This window comes from Boleophthalmus pectinirostris, unplaced genomic scaffold (genome assembly GCF_026225935.1).
Source record: "Boleophthalmus pectinirostris isolate CB_2022bp ecotype Guang Dong unplaced genomic scaffold, ASM2622593v1 HiC_scaffold_1, whole genome shotgun sequence".
In the NCBI taxonomy this organism is placed as follows: Eukaryota; Metazoa; Chordata; class Actinopteri; order Gobiiformes; family Gobiidae; genus Boleophthalmus; species Boleophthalmus pectinirostris.
Window position 1 is genome coordinate 21,123,181 of NW_026570970.1, and position 18,616 is coordinate 21,141,796.

The window sequence follows — 18,616 nt, forward strand, 5'->3', positions numbered from 1 at the left end:
CTGATGTGAGTTAATATTTGAAAAGATGCATTATATAACTTCTGGTTGGGAGTCTGCCATTTGCTAAGGACCCTCAAACCGTGTAAATTGCTTTGCTTGGAAAGTTCCAGAGTATGCTTGTGAACAGGCTCACCATTCCACAGATCTGATCTGTGGCCTGGTGGCAGCACCTGCTTGTTTCAAAGGAAATTCTGATGACAGCATTTGAGATGGTCTATTATTCACTTTAGATATGAATAGTCCAATTGCAAAAACAAATGTCTCTTGTCTTCTTTTTTTTATTAGCTTCCATCTTCTATGTATATTATCAATGACAGTAATGAATAGTGGAGTTTATCAAGGGGGATAGAATAATATTTAGAATGCAGTAAAATCCTTTTGGCTCTCGAAAAAGAGCAGACTGCAAGCTTCCAATTACTTTTAAAATGACACTTACCTGTTTTTGGAAATGAGCTCTTCAAATATTAAAACATAATGGTTGATGCATTTTTGATCCTGATCAAAGTGGACAATCTCATTTTCATTTTTATATATTAGATTTTTGGAAGGTGGTGGTGCAATACTATATTTCTATACTATATTTTCAGTACTAAATGCATTGAAACTAATTCTGTAAGTAAACTCTCAATAAACCTGCTAAAAGGTCGGCATCAGTTTTGTTTGTTTGATGACACCAGTAAACCCGCTGCTCCATCACTGACATGCATTTGTGAATTGTTTTGGTTTGACAGCTCTATTCATGCAACAGTCGTGCTAACGCCTGAGTGGCAAGTACACTTATAATAATAACCGTAAGAGGAAACATTTTGGCTCCTTTATGCGAGGGGACTGGGAACAATACAGCCCTCACTTAAACCTCCTCTTAAATGCTGTTTGATGGAGAAGTCTTTTGTACTTTTCTCGCTGACATTCATTGTGCCATGGTAACAAAAAAGTGTGGGATCGCTGGTCGGCATTATGCGTTACGGGCTTTTATACTTTATTTCCTAATTGTACCCACAGGTGGCTGCACTGGTCCAATCTACTGACAAGAACGTCAGCCTCATAGCACCCCTAATTTATATGTCATTTCTTTTTTGAGTGCTTGCGTAGAAAATCTAACTCCAGATATTTCTCTTTGCACTTACCTTTAGTGGTGAGACAAAAGAGGAGGACGTTTTATGAAATCTGAGAGCTGTGTTTCTCTTTGAGCAAGTATAGAGATCCAAAAGGCAATCCGTTCCTTTGTACAATATATTTTTTTCAATTTATTTTCCAAAATCAGGCAAAATTTGTGGATTTAAAGGTAGCATTCGTCCACTCTTCAAAGACAAATTAGGACCTGTGCTTTGATTCATTTGGTCAGGTGGCGACACATATTAGTTTACTTGCTTGTTGCTATGGTGATGGAGGTTGGAGATAGCCTTGAGATGTGCTGTGTTCAATATAAAAGCTTTACACACGACGAATAATGCGTTATGAGTGGTTGGCACTGAAGACTGAAAGAAAGAAAGACGACAAGAAATGAGGTGCTGATATGAAATAATGAAATGTTTTTTACTGAAGGTAACCTATAGCTGGAAATACTGAGTAAGTTGGTTAATCTGTAGCTATACACAATGGTAGAGATAAAGTCCATAGGTTTCAGGCAAACAATTCCTTCCTGATTTGAAGGATTTTATGAGGACCCCGTGAGGACCTCTCCCCATTCAAACGGTGTAATATTTAGTTTTGAATTGTTTAATCGCCATGACTACGGAGGATGTTTGCAACAGCTGAAATCCTGTATATGTTCCTGTATGTAATTTGCCAATACTGAGAGAGTGGGGCATGTTATCACACTTTTTGCATTTCATTTTTCTATCTCTGAAGCGGAATACAACAGAGATTTAAAGGTACATTGCGGAACTTTTCAGGTGGAGGATCCATCATATGCTTTTCTCCATGGGGATGTTATTGCTTTGTCTGGAATGTTTCATGATATGGCATTAAACCTTTCTATCTCCATGGAGACCAAACTAGACCAAGTTACAGGTCTTTGGAAAAGCAACCCCACTCAGGTATTTTTGGGAGGTATTTTTGAGCTATAAAACCAATTTAATTAAGGTAAGATAGAGCTGTTTAATGTCATGTTATGTCCATAGAAACAAGCATTTGATGGACCTCCAACCAAAAAGTTACATAGTGCACCTTTAAATTCATTATTTATGGTGACTGTTTGTATATATATAAAATGTGTTCCTCACCTTCCACTGTGTTTGGTCTCTTGCACCCTCATCCAGGTCCTCTACCAGAGGCCTGGGAGCTTCAGAGTTCTGCACAGTATCTTTGCTGTTCCTAGTACTGCCCTTTTCTGGACTGAGATGTTGTTTTTCCTGGTATCTGCTGTACCCACTCTTCCAGTTCGGGGGTTACAGCCCCAAGTGCTCTGATCACCACGGGCACCACTGATGCCTTCACCTTTTCCAGCTCTTCCTTGAGCCCCTGGTATTTCTCTAGTTTCTAATGTTCCTTTTCCCTGATATTACCATCTCTTGGTATTGGGATGTCCACCACCACAGCTCTGCTCTGTTGCTTATCCACCACCACTATGTCTGGTTGGTTCGCCATCACCATTCTGTCAGTTTGTATCTGGAAGTCCCACAGGATCTTGGCTCGGTCATTCTCCACAACCTTTAGAGGTGTTTCCCACCTTCACCCTGGGGTTTCCAGCCCATACTCTGCACAGATGTTTCTGTACACTATGTCTGCCACTTGGTTATGTCGCTCCATGTATGCTTTCCCTGCCAGCATCTTACACCCTGCAGTTATGTGCTGGACTGTCTCAGGAGCCTCTTTGCACAGTCTACACTGTGGGTCTTGTCTGGTGTGGTAGATCTGGGCCTCTATTGCTTGAGTACTCAGGGCCTGCTCCTGAGCAGCCAGGATGAGCCTCTGTGCTGTCCTTCAGATCAGCCCTCTCAAGCCATTGGTAGGATTTCTTTATATCAGCCACTTCAGTTCTGTTTCAGTGCTACGCCCCATGTAGGGGTTTGTCCTGCTGTGATGGTCCCTCCAGCACCTCTTCCTCTGAACCCCACTATGTGAGACATTCTCTGAACACCTCATCTGTCGGGGCCTTGTCCTTGATGTACTTGGAGCTTGTTTCATCCTGAACAGTGGTTCCCACGCTCACTAGTCCTCTGCCTCCTTCCTCCCCGGCTCGTGTACAGTCTCAGGGTGCTGGAGTTGGGATGGAACCCTCCATGCATGGTCAGGAGTTTTCATGTCTTAAAATCTGTGTTCTGTATTCCTTCCTTTGGCCAGCTTATGATTCTTGCTGGGTATCTGATCACTGGCAGTACGGTAAATGATTTGGCTGAGGGGGTTCAGACCTATGTAGAACAGCAGTGGGGACAATGCATCTCCTTAGTATATGCCACATTTGATGGACACTTCAAGTGGCTTCCCATTGGCTTCGCAATACCAAGCGATGGTAATATCAGGGAAAAGGAACACGAGAAGCTAGAGAAATACCAGGGGCTCAAGGAAGAGCTGGAGAGAGCCTGGAAAGTAAAGGCATCAGTGGTGCCTGTGGTGATCGGAGCACTCGGGGCTGTAACCCCCAAACTGGAAGAGGGGCTACAACAGATACCGGGAAAAACAATGGACATCTCAGTCCAGAAAAGTGCAGTACTGGGAACAGCAAAGATACTGCGCAGAGGACCCGAGCTCAATGAGGGTGAGAGAGAGACCTACCACCGTGGAAGGTGAGAAACACATTTTTTCATTTATATATATATATATATAAAAAAAAAAAAAAATATATATAATATATATATATATATATATATATATATATATATATTTATATATATATATATATATATATATATATATATATATATATATATAGTATAAACATATACATACTTAACTGGCTCATTGGACTATGTGCAGTGGTATGGCGGCCCTCGTCAAAATAATAAATGTTCCTGACAATTCTAGGAAATAAATGTAATCATAATTTTTTATGTATATTGAGTTTTTGGTCTAAATCACACTCACACTTTGTATTTATTAAGAGGTGAAGACATAAATGGGAGCTCTTCCAACTGACTGACTATACATTTTTACTTTTTTGTCTGCTATAGGTCAGATATATTAAAGATAGACCATGTAACTTTTCTGCAGGTTGTTGTTCGTTCAACTGGAATGCTCCACACTGCTCCACAAGGCAATAACATATCCATGGAGACAAGCAAGCGGGAGACCTTTTACAAAAACTGTCAGTGTAAATTAAAGGTGAAGTGTCTAACTTTTATGGTGGAGTGTCCATCAAATGCTTTTCTTCACAGAGATGTTATTGCTTTACCTGGAATGTTTCATAGTATGACATCAAACCTTTCTATCTTCATAGAGGCCAAACCAAGACCAAGTTACAGGTCAGATCTGTGGAGAGTGACCCTGCTCACAGTCACAATGCCTGGGTTTCTAGGTATAAAACCACCTGTAATTGAATAAATGTAAGAGAGAGATGTTTAATGTCATACTGTAGAACATTCCAGGGAGAGCTATGACATATCTATAGAAATAAGCAGGTGACGGACCCCCAACTACAAAGTTATGTAGTGCACCTTTAAATATAATTGGGGGTGTAATTGTATTATCTCTCTCGAAATATAAAATGTTTTAGTGCTTTGTGAATTCTGTCAATGCTTAAACTCCAGTTGAATTAATATAAAATCTCCCCTCCTCGGACAATATGAGCCAGTGCAGTTTGCCCTCTGAAACACACTGTGAGCGAGCATCAAAGCAGCCCCTAAATCCTCCAGGTATATTCCTGACGTTTGAGTCATGTCTGAGTCAGCTCGTTTTTGTTCCTGTTCCAATTTGTTTTTACTCAAAACCCAAATGAGTCACTGACAGGCCAAACATGTGCAAGTGTTTTGGAGCAGGAAGCATTTGTGCAGAAGGGGCAAAAGGATGTGTTGTGGACATGGCTCATTGAAAGCAATGGACAGAGTGAAATTATAGTGTTTTTAAGAATAACATAGTAAAAGCAAGCATCGATCAGCAATGTCACTCTCAAAGACATCAACATAATACAGAATTATAAAAGTGCATGTTAGTTTGATATTTTGCAAATATTACTTAAGAATTATTGGAATTTGGATAAAAATGTAATTGAGAAATTGAGATTACAGACCTCCACCAGAGCATGTTCTCTACTTCACAAGAGTTGTATAGGACACAGCAGCAGGTCATGTTGCAAACTATACAAACTGATTAAAATGTTTAAAGAAACATTTTTGCAAATTAATTCATTTTTATTTGAAACTAATTTTTAGCAAGTCATTGTGAGGAAAACGAAGATGATATTTTGTCAATGTGAGCAGGCATATCCTGTGCCTCACCGGTTGGACATGTAAAGTGGTTGCCAATGCATACAGTACAGCTCAGTCACTCACCCTCATGTCTCCACAAAACATGTCTGTGTAGCGGTCCAGCTCTGGTCAGGTTTAAGTGGTAAAAGTCCCAGATTCCTGCAGGATGAGTCCCACATAGAGATTAGTCACAGGAAGAGCCTGTGTTCCAACTGATGAGTGGCGCGTGCTCTGAAGCAGAGCACGCACACGCCCGCTCATATGTGAAGTTCATTTGTTTTTCACACTTTTGATCAGGCAAATATGAATGACGTGGTGCAAATAAGCATCACTCAGCTGTGGTGGGTGGCCCAAACATCATACAACAGAGGACATGTTTATATGAACAAATATAAAATACCAGACAAAACAAAAACACTGAAAAGCACAATTTGGACAAAAGTTGAATTCTTAACATTGACACTGACATTACTCAACCTTATCACTGTGACATTTGGCATCATTTAGATTTAATTAAGTTTGGTAAACTCATGTCCTATGCAGTGGGTGGAAATATAACTGAAATAATGTATAAAATATACATAGAGACTGTGAATTTTAATTTCCATTTCATTAGCAAAATTTCTTGTTTGCTCTCAACAACGCCTCTTCCTACACAGTTGCAGCTACATTGTTCAAATCACTGACAGCTTTTTAGCAGTTTACACAAAAGCTCAGAGTAATTTATGCAGCACTAACAATAAACTACAAAAATGTCCACGAGGACAACAGTTACGAAGCTTTTAGCAGCTGTTCACAGCAGATGCCCACACACTTATTCATACATCTTCCTATTTTATGCTAATGCATTTTTCCCAATGAAGTAGGTGGACTTTAATTTGGCTTTGTCCTCAACCTTTGGAAATAGAATTCATTAATTCTGTTTTAAAATGTGAAGCGGAAATGATTCATTCAGATTTGACATTAGTTCTCCCTGTCTTAGCATTCCCAAACTTTTAGGATACTTAAAGACATACATTTTATGCTCAGGTATTTAGTACTGGACTAAAACACAAATACATTTTACAGTTTTGTTCAGTATAAACTGCAGTTTAGAACACCTTAGAAGCCTAATGGAAATGGGATCATAAACTTCCTGCTCAAAATTGCAGGCCCTTCTTGAAGCAGCGGATTTTGTTATATTTATCTATTACACATTTTATACTCTCTACATGAAGCCTTGGAGTCTTATTTTTTCAAATAATTTCATCACAATACGGGGATATGGGTGGAGATAGGGGGTAGGTGAAAATAGGAATTTTCTGAGCATTCAAGCTTCAAATGCAGGCCAATGCAGGATTACTCAAACATGCATGAAACAATATAAACACAGCTTTGAGCTAATGATCCTTAAAATTGGTAGAATATGTTAAATATGGAATAATCTGAAACAAAACAAATGATGTAACAGATTCAGTGAGATAAAAAAGGGGGGGAGAGTCATGAATACATTTACAGTTTTACACGTTGACATTATACGTTTATGCTCATTTTAATTATCAGAAGATTTAGATATACCACTAGGGGGCAATGTCCACAATACTGACACAGGGCGTCTGGCCAGTGCTGCGTCCAGATGACACCAACCTGTGAATGACCTTCTGGCCCATTTCCCTACATGACTGAAAAGCCCAGAACCTTCCTTTATGGAGCTTACAAATTGCTGCTAAATCGGGGTGGTTATATGTTTAACTACTTCCTGATGTGTTATAGTTGAGTCACCGTAAGTTTTCCTATAATAATAAGCCACTCTGAGCCATTTGTGGATCAGATTACTAATCTGAATATGTGGGGGAATGAAAATAGTCACATGGACATAGAGTGGTTTTCTTACTCACCCTGTCACATTTGCCCCTTAACATCTGAAAAACTGGGCTAAAGGTCAAACATGGAAAATAGAATATAAAAAGCAAATAAAATGGAAAATTCTGCTAAAAAAGTTATGAATGAGAAAATGTTTAACATTTACTCTTAAATCGTAAATGGGGCATGGGAACTCCATTGCCCTGACAGATTTTCTCATTTCACCTGCTTGGTTCGGCAGGTGAGGTTTTGGCTGGAACCGGGCCACCCTCCTCTCATTCCCTTTGAAGCATCAGGACATTTACCAGGCCATCTGGCAAAGACATGACAGGCTGCCAAGAGATACAAAAAAGAAAATTTAAAAAGCTGTCTGCCAAAATTATTAAATGAATACCTCACCTCATCATCGCTTTTCCAAATAAAGGATAAACCAAGACATGATCTCTCCAATTAGCCATGGTTGTGTAGTATACATAATGGCAACATGGAGAAGTGTCTTGCCCACTGACACAACACTGATCAGAGTTGGAATCAAACCGCTGACAGTCCCTCCTCTCTGTAGAGTCCATAGTTGCTGGGACAGTTATTTCAGTTTTAGCAGCTTTAGTAGTTTATGTACATTGCTAATTGTTGACCAGACAGAACACAAACTGTTGTATGAACTTAATTTGTTTGTTATTTGTTTTATTTGTTAGATTTTTTCAGTTGATTCACTTTTCCAGTTTTACAGTGTACATTTCCTCTGTACATGTGTTTGCAGAATGCCACACATACACAAATATTCACCTAAAGCCCAGGATGTGCTGCCTCCTTCCACAAACATACCATACTGTTTGGTCATCCTTATTAGCTCCACGCTCAGTTTGATTATCCGACTGGGCAGTGTGGTACTTTCCATCCACATGAAAAAAAAAAAAAAAAATTTATTCAAACATAATTTTCAGAAATAACAGTGCCCCAAATCGATAGCTTCATGTCATTCTTATTCATATGTTGTATTTTTAAAGGGACGCTGTGTGAGTGCTCTGGTGTGGAATAGGCCAATGCTTCATTGAGATGATGTTTGAGCGTTAAACTGATTTCACTGGACCAACTCAAAGTATGAAAATTTTTCAAGGGATTATGTGAAGTAAAAATAAACAAAAAATAAAAAAACACTTGTAATTGAATAAATGCTAGATAAATTTGATGCCTTACCGTCAAACATTCCACAAAAAGCAAAAAACATAATCGAGACAAGCAAAAGTTTTATAATGCACATTTAATAATCATCAATCTGACAAATACCTAACTCTCTTAGTTTGAATAAGTAGATTAAATGTGATCATAGTAAGAACCACAGAAAATAAGTGCATGAAACTAAATAAACTAATACAAATAAAATATTCAGAACTTATGTAGAGTATTATCAATTAACTTGAGTTTAGTCGAGTGAAGGCTTAAGTTAATGAAAGTTCTAGTTAGCTCTAACTTATAGGTAAATGCACATTTTCTTGAGTGTTTTTGTGGACCAGGAGCTGTGTTTGAGTGTTGACCATATGACAGATGTTGTTTAGACCCAGGGCTGGCCTGCTGTTGTCCGGGTGCATGCTGACGCAGGTATTGCACAACATTTTCCTTAGTTATGACAGTGTGTGACATCATGGACTCCTCTGCGCGCTGGTGTTTTCTCTTCCCTCTGACGTGGGCTTTGTCTCTTTAACGATTGTTCTATTATGTGTAAATACAGTTTAGAGCGGCGTCGGAGCCCGCCCTGTAGTGATGTCACTCTCACATGAAATCATGGCTGAGCGCACCAGCCTACAGGTGCTGGGGCATGGTTTAGGATCAGCACAAGAACAGGTCAACTTTCCACTGTCCTTCAGCTACAAGAGATCAAACTACTGATAGTCACAGACCAACTGCATTATAAAGGACTATGCACTGCGAAACTCTAAAATACCTCTCCCAATATAATCTACCACTGTTTTGATATTACTTGTCTTAGCAAATTTAATGAATCCTATGCTGAGAATACTTGTCTAATAGGGATTTAACAATAACCGAAATATCATGATATTGTATCGTCAAAGTTCTCACAATAATATCATGGACCATCACAATATATCGAATTACATGTCTCTTTGCTTAAATTAAGAGTTATGGTGCAGGAATAGCTTAAAAAGAACAGAAGGAACTACATAGACCATGATCATTTGCTCCATTTCAGTGGAGACTACAAGAACAAATAACAGTTCTAAGCACTTTAAAGTCTTAGTTCTTTGGATTAAGTCTTGTCAAGGCATTTTAAGAGGAAAAAGTAGCATATTACCAGCTTTGTTCGCAGCCTGCACAAAATATTGCAATAAATATCGTACCGTGACATGTATATCTTAAAAATATCGTACCAAGAGATTGGGATATTGTTACATCCCTCATCGTGAACCTCCCCACCATATCATGAGCTTTCCCACGATATCACAATAAATATCGTACCGTGAGGTTCATACTGTGATGTTATCATATCGTGAGACTTGGATATTGTTACACCCCTATTATCTAATTTAAAGAGGTAAAGCAACATTACATCATAATTTTTAAACCACAGAGGAGAACAGCTAAATAATTACAAATCATAGCACATTGACGCAGTGGGTAGAGCTTTATCCCTACAACAACCGGCCAATGTGGTGCCTTCCTTTGTGAAGTCCCCACACAGCACTGAAAACATATGTAAATGGGTCACCTTCTGGACCAAGACTGAAAATGTGTGTCCAAATCTCAGTGTGACTATCCTGCTAAATTAAAACTGAATAAATAGAAAAAGTCCTGAGATGACATAGGTTTATTTTGATGTAAAAATCCCTTCCACCTGTTTACCTTTTGACAAATTCAGACAAAATTTGGATAGTCAACCTCTCATCCCCTCACATGCTCTCAATATATCTCTTCTGACTAGCAGCTATAAATAAAATCTAAATAACAATGAACATTTGAACCCCATGTCACCTAACACCTGGCTGGACGACCTTAATGAGTGCTGCCGCTGGTACAGACCGTGTAACAGAGACCTATCTGTCCAGCTCCAATGAATGATATTAGGAGCAGACGGAGGCAACCTAAATATAGCCTGGGACAAATTCAATTTAAATGACTCAGATAGTGGACTACTGTGAGACGGTCGGGTGACTTGTACGCTATATATGTTTTTTGAGACTGTAAGTAAGATATTCCATTAAAAGTCCATTGAAAGGTGGTTTGAGTGGTTGATGATGATGCTGGGGTGGGGTGAGAGGAAGAAGGGTGGAGGTAAAAGGGAGGGAGGGGTTAAAGAAGTTGGCGGTGGAGAGGAAGAGCTGTCATATCCAGGAGGAAGTATGAGTCAGAGTTGTACATTCCTAGGGGCTGATTCAGCGCTGCACGGGAAGAGGGAAATGCTTACTGCAGAGGGCTCCGGCACAGTAGAGAGGGAGAGACAGAGAGAGAGGGGGGAATGGGCCCGATTGTGCTGGAGCGCGTGTGAAAAGTGTCCCCCCAGAACAAACAACACACAGGAACTCTTGCATTCACTCAATAGATGTTCTTCGAAAGGGAGAAAATATACAAGTCACTGTCCATTGCTCAACAAAACAAAACAAATGAAAAAAGAAAGAAAAAGAGGAAGTCGAGATTTGCCAGTAGAAAGATGATCAAATATTATATGTTGTAATTCATAGAAATTTCCTGTGGCGTGTAGTTCTACATTTAGCTTTCTTGATTCACTTTTTGGAGAAAGTATTTATCTATGAATAGTTTTCTGATACCATAATTTTACTCGTACTTACTACTAATATATTCTTCAGTTAATACTCTTGAGTACAATTTTCCCTTTGTGTTGACTGTGTTGAACTTTTGTGTTCTTTGCATCTCACTTTTTTAGTTATGATATGGTTCCTCTCATTTTTGTGTCCTTTCTATTGTTAGCAGTTACTATTTACTCTTTACTCTTACTTAAGTAGTAGGGGTGTAACGATATCCAAGTCTCACGATACTATATCGTCACGGTGTGAACCTCACGGTACGATATTTATTGCAATATCGTGGGAAAGCAATATGGTGGGGAGCCTCACGATTAGGGATGTAACAATATCCAAATCTCTCAGCTCTCTTATTTATTGCGATATTTTGTGGAGACTAAACAGCTAAAATTGTTAATATGCTGCTTTTTCCTCTTTCCTCTTTCTGCACGATAACTCTTAATTTAAGCAAAGAGCCTTGTAATTCAATATATTGTGATGGTCGACAATACAATTGTGAGACCTTTGATGATACGATATCACGATATTTCCGTTATTGTTACATCTCTATTAAGTAATTACTTGGATCACTACTACTACTTATGTTAACAGCACTTTATTGTCTACAGTTTCTGACTACTCTTAAGCACCTAAATGTGCCCCATGATATAATTACAATTACTGCTAAATATATAGTCTATAGGCTAAAAATGTGATATGACAACAACTCAAATGTTTACATCCAATATGTGGTACTAGCCTCTGCCGTCATACCTGATGCAAACATGTGTTTCTATCAAATAATACTGTGTTTTATTCAAAGTAGAAAGCAGCCTAAAGAAGCAGAAAGCTGGTGCCCCTCACAAAAACACTGTCAAACACCAACAGGGCAAAGGCCAGAGCTCTGGGGACTTCCTCTTTTCACTGATGCCCAGAAATCAGTCGTTCCTCTGCTCTGTCAGCCTCATGTGTCAGCTACAACAAAACAGCAGCCACGTCCGCTGTCTGCAACAATCGCCACCAGGAAGGCCTGAAAATGAGGAAGTAAGCTCTCATTCAGACTCATTCACAAAATCTCTTTATATCTGAAGTAGTGGACGTCAAGTAATGTAAAGTAATGTTCTTTGAATAATATCACTAAATGAACTGTGCCAGAATACAGTCACTAAAATTTAAAATCTGTATTTTCGGTTCATGTTTTTCGTTCTGTGATAGAAATTTAGATTGTGGAAAGATTTCTCTCAATCTGTCTTGTGTAAATTAATGTGATTTCTACCTGAAACCCAGACCAGTCATTAACATGTGTAAAGGTTCATCAGGCACAACTGTCTCCGCCTTCAGGAAGCCCTTTGTTGTCCTCAACTGTATGTTAATTTAGTACCACCCTCTGAAACCAAAGTCACTCTGCTTTGATATGTATGTAACTTGTATTTCTGTATAAATACTGAGAGCTCAAATGCTCTAGAGAGGGAGATGGGAAGAGACGGGAGGAGACAGGGTGAGAGGCTGTTGAGCTTTGGCCGAAACAGGCCTAGGCCCTGTCCATATCTGCTGTAACAAGAATAAACCTTGGTCTATATTCCAAAAACTCATCGGGCTTCGCAAATGGATTCATTATTTATCTTCAAGAGATATATATAATTTTTTCCACAACAGTTCCTTCCCAACTTATTATTTGTCTTATGTTACCTATAGTGTAAATACTGGGAATCGCATCAGGATCCAGGCTTGAACCGTGAGTTTTGTGGTTCAAACATAAATGCTGCAATCATACATTTCACAACAGCAAATAATTCCCTAATCACACATAATCATTTTACCCTTTACTGACCCCTGGTGACTGGAGTTTTTTGTTTTGTTTTGCCTGCTAGATATTTTTTAAAGTATTACACAAAAAATATTTCTCAGTTGACACAAAAAATGTTGAAAAAATATTACAAAAATATTTCTACTTTTTATTGTCAGCTGATCTAGATTAAATAAACCCCTTTACCTACAATAAAGGGATACAGGCTGACCTAGTAAGGATTTTTTTTTTCTTATGTAATTGGCTGTGTTTTTACATAGATGACTGTGTGCTTAAATTTAGAAAATGCTAAAAATATAATAAAATATACACAACTATATTAAGCACAGCAGTTTTTTCCATTTTGTCATCGAGAGTTAGATAAAAACATGGTGACGTCATGGGTGATTGTTAGAAAGCGGAGCAAAGGGGGGGCATTGAACCTCCCATGTACAGTGTCTCATGGCCAGTCCCTCTATCCTCGTGATAAAACTCAAAGCTTATCACAATTTTCCATTCAAGCTCCTCTTTTTCTGCTTATGCAACAAGAGAGCGCAGAGGAAGTGTCCGTATGAAGAAAGCCGTGGTGATGGTTTGTGTGTTGAAGGAGGATGCTGGCGTGGGGCAGGTTTCCATTTGAGAAACATCTTTGAGCATGGAAAATCTACGCTCAGCTGATTGGTGAATTGGGTTATAAATACACAGTGCTTTGTAAGATTGTTTTAGCAATAAAGCTAGGTCATTTCCATGTTAAAACAGCACATTTAGAGGTGTATTATGCAACTTTTCTAGCGGAGGGCAAAGGTACACCTGCTTGCTGGCAATGTTCCATCACTGGCATTAAAAGGCCCTTATTGCACTGTTTTCTGATCTGTGTTTCCAAATCACAAACATACCTGAAGTTGTGTTTGTGTTTTGCTTTATTCAGACATTTTTAACTCACAAACTTATTCTTATAACTAACATATAATATAAATCCACCTTGTGATGTCATGTGGTAATACAGGAAGTGCTCCACTGCGCTTTTAAACTCAAAACAATGGCTCGCTACAATCATTTGGATGATTTCAGCCCTGGAATTGCCAATAACTACTAAACAAAAGATAGCTGTTAACTTGAAAACTACACTACATGTCATCACAAGGGGGAACAGAGCATTTTGAGCTTTCAAGATATCCAGACTAATAATAAAGGATTACTCAAACATGTGTGAATGGAATGAAAAATAACTTTTATATGAGGTAACAACATTATAACATGACTTAACGCTCATGGGTCAATTCGTGTAATATAAAATCTTTAAACTTATTTATATTCATAGAGACAAGCAGGTGACATGTCCAGGTCATGGTCAGATCTGTGGAGAGGTGACCCTGCCTACTGTAAGATCTCATGTTTTTCTGTGTATTTTTGATGCAGTTTAATAAATGCAAGATAGAAATGCTTAGATCAGCGGTGGACAAACGTTTTGACTCCTGGGCCACAAAGGGTTCAAAAAATTTGACGAAAGCACTGAACCAGGAGTAGATGAATGGAGTTTTTTGGTAATTCACCTCATAAGAGAAAAAAATTACATTGAAATTTCCCATAATTGAAAATCATTACACAGCATTACAACAAAATATCTGTCTTTCAAGTCCAACGGTATTTACTATTTACTGAAATGACTTTTAAAACACTGAAAATGGTGATTATGAGCTGTAGTTTGCCAACCCCTGATTTAGATGCTCTAGAACATTCCCAGTAAAGCTATAACTTCTCCATGGAGATATCAGTGTAATGAATCCCTCACTAGAAATGTTACATAGTCCTCCTTTTAAAAAAAATCCAGTCTATGATTTTGAATTTCTCCTTGCCATTTTGAGAACAGTTATCTTAATTCAAAAATATTCAGTACATTCATAATAATAATCTGGAGACAACAGCTGAATCTATTTTCTCTGTAACCTTCTGCATTCTGTTGTGTCCTTGGGCAAGGCATTATCTACCTATGCATTTGAAAGTTATAGCAGCAAAATAATATCATCAATGTTCCTGTGCTCTTGGCTACACCTAAACTCGGACTAAACTCCCTAAAAATAATTTCACATTGGCCTATTGTTCGCTTTAATTATTTATTTTAAAATTAAATTGCGAGTACGTTTAAAGCACCTTGAACGTTAATAGACTTTTCACACCTGACTAAAACTTCACTGCACTGAAGCTACATCAAGCCATTTCCAAAATCACAAAAAAACATGCTGTATTGTGTGGACTGTTGCCATGGAGACAGACCTGTTCCAAAGACTCCTCATCCGCGAGTGTTGAAGGCCTGTGCTGAGTGAATAGAAAAGGATGTGAAGGAGAGAGGACTGCAGAGGAGAGATGACAAAAGAGAAAAGATTTAGCTCACGACAGGTACAGTCTCATCAGGATTCTGTCTTTAGTTTGAATAAGCAGCACCACAGTGAACCATTGCACTTAATAGTAGTTTCAAACATGGCCACCCTTGTCTCTAAACTCAAACTGAAGATGAATTATGTAACTTTTCTGGTGGAGGGTACACTATCTGAAAATGCTATTGCTTTGCTTGGGATGTTTAACAGTGTGGCATTAAGATTATTTATCTCCATGCCAGCAGGGGAAAACATTAGATTAAGTTGCAGGTGCTCAATGTAAGAATGCAGGTGTCTTTGAGTGCTAAAATATGGAGATAGGTTAGTGTCTTTATTCTCAAATAAATATTACTCCATTCACAAATACATTTCTTGGTCCAGAAACAAATATAATGACATTCACAACGTCTTACAAATAAATGTAACAACATTCACAAAAGCATTTCTTGACTCAAAAGCAAATGTTACGCGAATCACAAGTTACATTTATTTGCAAACCAATGAACTTGCATTTACAAACCACCGTACATATTTGTGACTAACCCTGCATTTTTGAAACCTGCCTTACAGTGTTCGATGCACAAATGTGTGTGTGTGTGTTTTGTTTTTGTTTTTTTACAGCCAATCACATCAAATTAAGTTCAAGCGTATGTTAGGTAGTTAGGTCCATAGGTTCCAGATTATTTTCAGACTGACTGACGAAAATGGCGGGGGAAGGTGATTTGTCAACTCTAAGTATAACTTGTTTATCTCCTCATAATTTAATTTGTTTAAAGTCCTTTATTCCTGACTGAACCTGCTTCATAGGTCTTTATCGTAGAAGCTTGAATTGTGTGATCAAGTTCAGCTATGTATTAATTTTGTTTTAGAAAAGTAACTGTATTCTGATTACCAGCAAAGAAAAAGTAACTTTACTTGAATACAGTTGGTATAAAGTACTGCCCATAATGAAATAAATGCTAAATAGATAGGTTCACTGCTGTAGAACAATCCATGGAAACAAGCAGCCTGGACCACCCTTCAGAAAAGTTACACAGTGCACCTTGAAATGGAGGTCTTGTATTTTCATCCCAATAAGAGAAACCATCTCTTATAAACCCCAATATTCTCTGTAGTACAATAGTATAATGCTGTATTTTCCAGGGGCGACAGTTCACCCTCTTGCCCTTCAGTTCTGAACAGTTCAAATCTTGCCCAAAGCACACACTGTCACTGTTTTCTGGATAAGACACTGACTTCACTGCCCACTCCAGCCGCTGTGGCAGCGAAATGGGAGATATCACTGTATAACTGTCTCACCGCGGGGACAAAAAGAACCAAATTATAGGAGTGCTACAGCTGAGGTGGGGGTCTGCCACCTGCTTGTCTTTAGGGAGAAGTTATAGTTGCCTGCATGTTCCACAGAAGGGCATTTAACATGTCTTGCATATCCAGTTACAGGTGTTTTTATCTGTTAAAAAATACCTTGAAAAAAGTGCATGTTGATACTACGATGCTGGCACACATCATACTATGAATAAAATAAGCGAGCTCACCTCTCCACAGATTTAACCAATTGCGCCACCTGCTTGTCTCCACGGACATAGATACTGTGAAACATTACAAAAAAGCCATATCAAGCTGCTTATCCCTGTGTGTGTCATACTTCTGGGTAAAAATCAATTAAAGGGCCCATATTATGCTATTTTCTGATCTCTGTTATAATGTTGTTTCTTCATCAAAAGCATACCTGGATCCACCTTGTGATGTCATCCGGTAATGCAGGAAGTGCTCCACTGTGTTTTTAAACTCTGTACACCTTCACTAGAATCATCTGAATAATTTCAGATCTGGAATTTCCAATCTCTATTGAACCACCACTACCACTTCTTAACATCACAAGGTGGGCCGGAGCACAGGAAGCTTTGGGAATGCAGACAGCTTAATAAAATAAGATTATTCAACATGTGTGAATGAAACAAAACACAACTCCAATTATGTTTTTGATGAGATAACAACATTCTAACATGATGTAAAGGTGCACTGTGTAAATTTTTGGTTGAGTGTTGCCTGTCACCTTGTTGTTTCTATGAATATGTCATTGCTCTACTTTACATTTATTCAATTACAGGCGGTTTTATAGCTGAAAAATACTTAGAAACAAGCACTTTGGCTGTCAGTGGGGTTGCTTCTCTCCAGATCTGACCTGTAACTTTGTCTGCTTTAGTCTCTATGAAGACAGAAAAGTTTAATACCATAGACAATGCAATAACATCTCCATAGAGGAAAGCATTTGACAGACCCTCCACCAGAAACATTACACAATACACCTTTTAAGCTCAAATTTTCGTAGTGTAGGACCTTTAAATAAATAAATACAGTTTTTTATTGCACCTGCCCCCCTCTGTCAGCAAAATGTGTGTGTGTATTTGTGGTAACGTGATGGTCAGGTGCTTTATAATGTCATTATACCAAACACACTTGCGTACATTCTTTGGCACAGACACAGACACAGACGATGGCATCCGGCTGCCTGTCATGTGCTACTCATTTCCATTGTGCCATCTCTGCTATTCTTCCTACCCCCTCCTCCCCCCTCGCTCCCCCTTTCACTCTCCCCTTCTTTGTCGCACATGGGGAGACGCACTTTTCTCACCAGCGCCCCCTTGAGACCCAGTGGCGCGTCACATGCTGGTGGTTATGTGAGGTCATGGGTCTGTCTGTCCAACTGACCAGCGTGACTGCCTCTTTCTGCTGTGTCAGGGTTCATCGTATCATCGTATAGGCCCAGAGTCCAGCCAAAATGTGGACCCTAATATGCTTGTGTCAGTACTTCTCCGGTTCCCATAGAGCTATTTTCAAAATCAGCTAATCTTAGGAGCTGATCTAATGGTGCATATATGATGGTGTTTGAAATTGGGTGGCCAGTGCCATTTAACCTTTGACCTTTCTTAAATGGAAACAGCAGTGGGGGAAGCTACTGAAGGGGTACTAGGTTTCGCGGTGGTCTTGAAGGTCAGGGCAGATTCTAGTTTTAGTGGAGGCCAGTGCTGTTTGAAGCTTGAGCAGGTTTCATTATGCTGCTTAGATGTTTCACAAGAATTCCACGATACAAAAAAAACTGTAGTATGAATCTTTCAGAAATTGAAAGAATATATACATTTGATACTACTTCTTTTGTTTAGATAACAAAAGTAAGTTTTTAATCATGAAATGTAATAACATAATGAACATTTTTGGGACATTCAAAACAGATGTGAAAAGAGACAAGTTTAAGTTTCTTATTTCTTTTTGCTGTTATATAAAATACAAAATATACAGAAGGGATTTTGGATATCTTATTTAGTATTTGAGTAAACAATTTAATTTTGCCTCATTTTTTTTTTTTTTGTTTGTTAAAACTTTAGTTAATCAGACTTAGAATTCAATATCACGAAATCCTTCAGTCCATTTTCCATACAAGGTTGTAAAGTTTTGATGTATGTAGGTGTTACTTTAAGGTTTGATTGTTATGTCCTTATATGGAGGGAAATT